The sequence below is a fragment of the Triticum aestivum genome, chromosome 3B, assembly GCF_018294505.1.
Source record: "Triticum aestivum cultivar Chinese Spring chromosome 3B, IWGSC CS RefSeq v2.1, whole genome shotgun sequence".
Taxonomy (NCBI): domain Eukaryota; kingdom Viridiplantae; phylum Streptophyta; class Magnoliopsida; order Poales; family Poaceae; genus Triticum; species Triticum aestivum.
The window spans coordinates 735,556,667-735,564,011 of NC_057801.1; the positions used below are offsets into that span (position 1 = coordinate 735,556,667).

At 50.1% G+C, this 7,345-nt stretch overlaps 1 pseudogene; it reads right to left on the reverse strand.

The window, feature by feature from the left end:
* Positions 1-5,092: 5,092 nt before the first annotated feature.
* Positions 5,093-5,231, reverse strand: LOC123073136 (uncharacterized; annotated as a pseudogene).
* Between the last annotated feature and the right edge of the window lie 2,114 nt (positions 5,232-7,345).

Here is a 7,345-nt window from a genome sequence, read left to right on the forward strand (position 1 = left end):
TGAAGACGCATTTTTCCGACTTGGGTTCGAGCTTTTCAGGTTGAAGTTTCTTGACATAAGCATCGCATCCCCAAACTTTTAGAAACGACAGCTTAGGTTTCTTCCCAAACCATAATTCATACGGTGTCGTCTCAACGGATTTAGACGGTGCCCTATTTAAAGTGAATGTAGCTGTCTCTAGAGCGTATCCCCAAAATGATAGCGGTAAATCGGTAAGAGAGATCATAGACCGCACCATATCCAATAGAGTGCGATTACGACGTTCGGACACACCGTTTCGCTGAGGTGTTCCAGGCGGCGTGAGTTGTGAAACGATTCCACATTTCCTTAAGTGTGTACCAAATTCGTGACTTAAGTATTCTCCTCCACGATCTGATCGCAAGAATTTTATCTTTCGGTCACGTTGATTCTCTACCTCACTCTGAAATTCCTTGAACTTTTCAAAGGTCTCAGACTTGTGTTTCATTAAGTAGACATACCCATATCTACTTAAGTCATCAGTGAGAGTGAGAACATAACGATATCCTCCGCGAGCCTCAACGCTCATTGGACCGCACACATCGGTATGTATGATTTCCAACAAGTTGGTTGCTCGCTTCATTGTTCCGGAGAACGGAGTCTTGGTCATTTTGCCCAAAAGGCATGGTTCGCATGTGTCAAACGATTCATAATAAAGAGACTCCAAAAGTCCATCAGCATGGAGCTTCTTCATGCGCTTGACACCAATGTGACCAAGGCGGCAGTGCCACAAGTATGTGGGACTATCGTTATCAACTTTACATCTTTTGGCATCTACACTATGAACATGTGTAATATTACGCTCAAGATTCATTAAGAATAAACCATTGACCATCGGAGCATGACCATAAAACATATCTCTCATATAAATTGAACAACCATTATTCTCAGACTTAAATGAGTAGCCATCTCGAATTAAACGAGATCCAGATACAATGTTCATGCTCAAACTTGGCACTAAATAACAATTATTAAGGTTCAAAACTAATCCCGTAGGTAAATGTAGAGGCAGCGTGCCGACGGCGATCACATCGACTCTGGAACCATTCCCGACGCGCATCGTCACCTCGTCCTTCGCCAGTCTCCGTTTATTCCGCAGCTCCTGCTGTGAGTTACAAATATGAGCAACGGCACCGGTATCAAATACCCAGGAGTTACTACGAGTACTGGTAAGGTACACATCAATTACATGTATATCAAATATACCTTTGGTTTGGCCGGCCTTCTTATCTGCTAAGTATTTGGGGCAGTTTCGCTTCCAATGACCCTTTCCCTTGCAATAAAAGCACTCAGTCTCAGGCTTGGGTCCATTCTTTGACTTCTTCCCGGTAACTGGCTTACCAGGCGCGGCAACATCTTTGCCGTCCTTATTGAAGTTCTTCTTACCCTTGCCCTTTTTGAACTTAGTGGTCTTATTGACCATCAACACTTGATGTTCTTTCTTGATTTCAGCCTCTGCTGACTTCAGCGTCGAGAACACTTCAGGAATGGTCTTTACCATCCCCTGCATGTTGTAGTTCATCACAAAGCTCTTGTAGCTTGGTGGGAGCGACTGGAGGATTCTGTCAATGACCGCCTCATCTGGGAGGTTAATGTTCAGCTGGGTCATACGGTTGTGCAACCCAGACATCTTCAGGATGTGCTCACTGACAGAACTGTTTTCCTCCATCTTACAACTGTAGAACTTGTCAGAGACATCATATCTCTCGACCCGGGCATGAGCTTGGAAAACTAGTTTCAGCTCTTCGAACATCTCATATGCTCCGTGGTGCTCAAAACGCTTTTGGAGCCCCGGTTCTAAGCTGTAAAGCATGCCGCACTGAACGAGGGAGTAATCATCAGCACGAGACTGCCAAGCATTCATAATGTCTTGGTTCTCTGGGACGGGAGCGTCACCTAGCAGTCCTTCTAGGACATATTGTTTCCTGGCAGCTATGAGGATGATCCTCGGGTTCCGGACCCAGTCCGTATAGTTGCTGCCATCATCTTTCAGCTTGGTTTTCTCTAGGAACGCGTTGAAGTTCATGTTGACATTAGCGTTGGCCATTGATCTACAAGACATATTTGCAAAGGTTTTAGACTAAGTTCATGATAATAAAGTTCTAATCAAATTATGAACTCCCACTTAGATTAGACATCCCTCTAGTCATCTAAGTGTTACACGATCCAAGTCGACTAGGCCGTGTCCGATCATCACGTGAGACGGACTAGTCATCGTCGGTGAACATTCTCATGTTGATCGTATCTTCCATACAACTCGTGTTCGACCTTTCGGTCTCCGTGTTCCGAGGCCATGTCTGCACATGCTAGGCTCGTCAAGTTAACCCTAAGTGTTTTCGCTATGTAAAACTGTCTTACACCCGTTGTATGTGAACGTAAGAATCCATCACACCCGATCATCACGTGGTGCTTAGAAGCGACGAACTGTAGCAACGGTGAACAGTTACGGGAGAACACTTCTTGAAATTTTTGTAAGGGATCATCTTATTTACAACCGTCGTCCTAAGTAAACAAGATGCATAAACATAATAAACATCACATGCAATTATATAGTTGTGACATGATATGGCCAATATCATATAGCTCCATTGATCTCCATCTTCGGGGCTCCATGATCATCTTGTCACCGGCTTGACACCATGATCTCCATCATCGTGTCTTCATGAAGTTGTCACGCCAATGACTACTTCTACTTCTATGACTAACGCGTTTAGCAATGAAGTAAAGTAAGTTACATGGCGTTTTTCAATGACACGCAGGTCATACAAAAAAATAAAGACAACTCCTATGGCTCCTGCCGGTTGTCATACTCATCGACATGCAAGTTGTGAATCCTATTACAAAGAACATGATCTCATACATCACAATTCATCATTCATCACAACTTCTGGCCATATCACATCACATGATCAATCGCTGCAAAAACAAGTTAGACGTTCTCTAATTGTTGTTGCATCTTTTACGTGGCTGCAATTGGGTTCTAGCAAGAACGTTTTCTTACCTACGAATAACCACAACGTGATTTTGTCAACTTCTATTTACCCTTCATAAGGGCCCTTTTCATCGAATCCGCTCCAACTAAAGTGGGAGAGACAGACACCCGCCAGCCACCTTATGCAACTAGTGCATGTCAGTCGGTGGAACCGGTCTCACGTAAGCATACGTGTAAGGTTGGTCCGGGCCGCTTCATCCCACAATACCGCCAAAGCAAGAAAAGACTAGTAGAGGCAAGTAAGATGACAAAATCCACGCCCACAACAAAATTGTGTTCTACTCGTGCAAAGAGAACTACGCATAGACCTAGCTCATGATTCCACTGTTGGGGAACATTGCAGAAAATTAAAATTTTTCCTACGGTTTCACCAAGATCCATCTATGAGTTCATCTAAGCAACGAGTCAAGGGAGAGAGTTTGCATCTACATACCACTTGTAGATCACGAGCGGAAGCTAGCCAAGGGGATGGTGATGATGGAGTCGTACTCGAACGTGATTCGGATCACCGATGTCCAAGTGCTGAACGGGCAGCACCTCCGCGTTCAACACACGTACGGGACGGGAGACGTCTCCTCCTTCTTGATCCAGCAAGGGGGAAGGAGAGGTTGAGGAAGTCAGCTCCACCAGCAGCACGACGGCGTGGTGATGGTGGAGAAGCAGTACTCCGACAGGGCTTCGCCAAGCACACAACAGAGGAGGAGAGGTGTTGGGGAGGGGAGGGCTGCGCCTTGGAGGGTGGTGCGGCTGCCCTCCCCTCACCCCTCTATTTATAGGGGGAAGGGAGAAGGGGGGCCGGCCCCTCTAGATCCCATCTAGGGGGGGGGGGCGGCCAAGGGGAGAGGGGGAGAGGGTGGCTTGCCCCCCAAGCCAAGGGGGGCGCCCCCTCTAGGGTTCCCCCCTGAACCCTAGGCGCAAGGGCCCAAGGGAGGGGGTGCGCCCAGCCCACCAGGGGCTGGCTCCCTGCCCCATGCAGCCCATGTGGTCCCCCGGGAGGGGTGGCTCCTCCCGGTGGACCCCCGGAACCCTTCCGGTGGCCCCGGTACAATACCGGTATGACCCCGAAACTTCCCGGTGCCAGTTTGACAACTTCCCATATATAAATCTTTACCTCCGGACCCTTCCGGAGCTCCTCGTGACGTCCGGGATCCCATCCGGGACTCCGAACAACATTCGGTAGTCACATACTAGTCTTCCTAATAACCCTAGCGTCACCGAACCTTAAGTGTGTAGACCCTACGGGTTCGGGAGACATGCAGACATGACCGAGACGCTCTCAGGTCAATAACCAACAGCGGGATCTGGATACCCATGATGGCTCCCACATGCTCCTCGATGTTGTCATCAGATGAACCACGATGTCGAGGATTCGATCAAACCCTGTATACAATTCCCTTTGTCAATCGGTACGTTACTTGCCCGAGACTCGATCGTCGGTATCCCAATACCTTGTTCAGTCTCGTTACCGGCAAGTCACTTTACTCGTACCGTAATGCATGATCCCGTGTCCAACACCTTGGTCACATTGAGCTCATTATGATGATGCATTACTGAGTGGGCCCAGAGATACCTCTCCGTCACACGGAGTGACAAATCCCAGTCTCGATCCGTGTCAACCCAACAGATACTTTCGGAGATACCTGTAATGCACCTTTATAGTCACCCAGTTACGTTGTGACGTTTGATACACCCAAGGCACTCTTACGGTATCCGGGAGTTACACGATCTCATGGTCGAAGGAAGAGATACTTGACATTGGCCAAGCTCTAGCAAAACGAACTACACGATCTTTTATGCTATGCTTAGGATTGGGTCTTGTCCATCACATCATTCTCCTAATGATGTGATCCTGTTATCAACGACATCCAATGTCCATAGTCAGGAAACCATGACTATCTGTTGATCACAACGAGCTAGTCAACTAGAGGCTTACCAGGGACATATTGTGGTCTAAGTATTCACACGTGTATTACGATTTCCGGATAATACAGTTATAGCATGAACAAAAGACAATTATCATGAACATTGAAATATAATAATACTTTTATTATTGCCTCTAGGGCATATTTCCAACAGAGGCGGCATCAAAACTGAGGAGCTGATTGTACAACTCCTGGACGGTGATGGGTTCCACACAAGCGGCGAGTGCAGAAACTACCGGATTGTACTCCATGTCCAAACCAGCGAGGATCTTGGAGACAATTTCCGGATCGGAGAGAGCTGCGGCAGTGCATGCGACTTCATCAGTAAGGCTCTTGATCCTGCCAAGATAGTCATCCATGGACATGTTACCTTTTTTCAGGTTGGTGAGCTCGATGCGGGTGTTGATGGCTTGGGCTTGACTCTGGGCAGTGAACATGGCGTGGATGGTGCTCCAAACTTCGGCCGGCGTCTGTAGCGTCGCGACCTGAGCGAGGACATCGTGGGAAAGAGATCCCATCAAATACCCTTGAAGTTGTTGTTGTTGGGCGTACCAGAGGGATCAGGCGTAGTTGAAGACTTGTTCTTCCTTGCCGTCCTTGGTCGTCACGGTGAGGGTGGCCGGCGGTGGCAGGATCGTCCCGTCGAGGTGGTGTTCCATCTGAGCGCCTTTGATCTGAGGCAGCACAATGGCCTTCCATAGCAGGAAGTTTCCCCTCGTGAGCTTCTCCTGTGGTGGCGATCCGAGAGACCCAGCGGTGGTGGAGGTGGAGGAAGACGACACAGAGGCAGAGGATGACGAGGTGGTGAGCGCGCCGGATGTGCTGGAAAATGATGCGGCAGCGATGGTCGACATGATCTCGATCACAGGAGGAAGATAGGTAAAGTTTTGGGAGGTAGCTAGATGCGATCTATGATCTATGAGGAAGAGGCTCTGACTACGATGTGAAATATGTTGGAAGCGTTGAACCCTTTGTCTCGGGCCGCATTGGTATATATTGGGCACAAGCCTTGGCATACAAGTTATAGAGAGATCGATCAAGAGATCATTACAGGAGATAATGCTACGAGGGAGAGAAGAAGAGATAGATCAGGAGTACAAGTTTAAATGACAAAACCTATCTCTATACAACTACTCTAACAAAAACTATCACATTTCACGTCATCGTCCCACAAAACTACCACATTTTGAAAAGTGACAGAAAACTCCAGATTAGTACTAATTTTGTGACAAAAAACTACCAAGTTGAGTTGATGACCGTTTTTACAATTTTAAACCTGCTTATGACATGCGGGACCCTTGTGTCAGAGCTAACGTGGTGGGAAAGTCAACTCCGTTTATTTTGACTGTTACATTGACCGTTTTCACAGGAAGGGCCCACACATCATTCTTCTTCCTCTGACACAGGGAGGCGGCCGACCGGGGCGGGCAGAACGAGGAGGCGGCTGGCCGGGGCGGGCAAAGCCGACACAGCAGGCGGCCGGAGGCGGAGACGGCGGGGCAGGAACCGGATTAGGCCGCATTGGCGAGCGGAAACCGGAGCCGGCCGAGGTCAAGGCGGGGTGGCACCGGCCATGGCCGAGGCGAGGCGATGCGGATGCAGGTGCCAGGGGCGGGCGCGAGGGGAGCCCGAGCAGAGGGCGGGTGCGCAGGGATCCTGCTCGGGCATGGAGGAGGAGTTCGAGCTCCTGGGAGCTGTGGGAGGTGCGGACGGCACGACGGTGGGCCGCGGGCATGGTGATGCGAAGCAGGCAGCGCAGGGAGGAGCAGCCATGCGACGACTAGGAGCGCGCCTGGGGGCCGGGGGTGCGGACCCCGCGGGGGAGCTAGGTAGACACGACACATGGACGACGATGACGTCGACGCGAGGCGGGCGTGCTCGGGCGGAGGAGTGGCCAACGCTGTGACGGAGTGGGCAGCTGCTGTGAGCCCGAGGAGCTCGGTGGCGCCGCAGCAAACAGCGGGGCAGCGCGTGGTGCGCCGGACCGGAGCAGGGCGCAGCTGTGGGCGCGCACGGATGCGCGAGGGGAAGTGGCGCGGTGGAGCGGGGCCAACAGGGTCCGGCGAGGGCGAACTCGGGGGCCGCAGGGGCAAGCGGCGGCGCTCGTGGCCGTACTGGCCTCTGTTGCTGCTCATCGCTTGTGGCCGCGGCTGCGGCCAGTGGCCGTGCGTGGGCACTCCTGCTCTCCCCGTGTGTGTACACGAAGTGTTTATTGAAATGCCACATAAAGAGAAGGGGTAAGAAGTTGACGTTGACGTGTGGGCCCCATCAATCAACTTGACGGTCAAAATATAACTTTGTCGCCACGTCAGCTCTGGCACGCGGGTCCCGCATGTCATAAACAAGTTTAAAATCATAAAAGCGGTCATCAACTCAACTTGATAGTTTTTTGTCACAAAATTAGTACTAATCT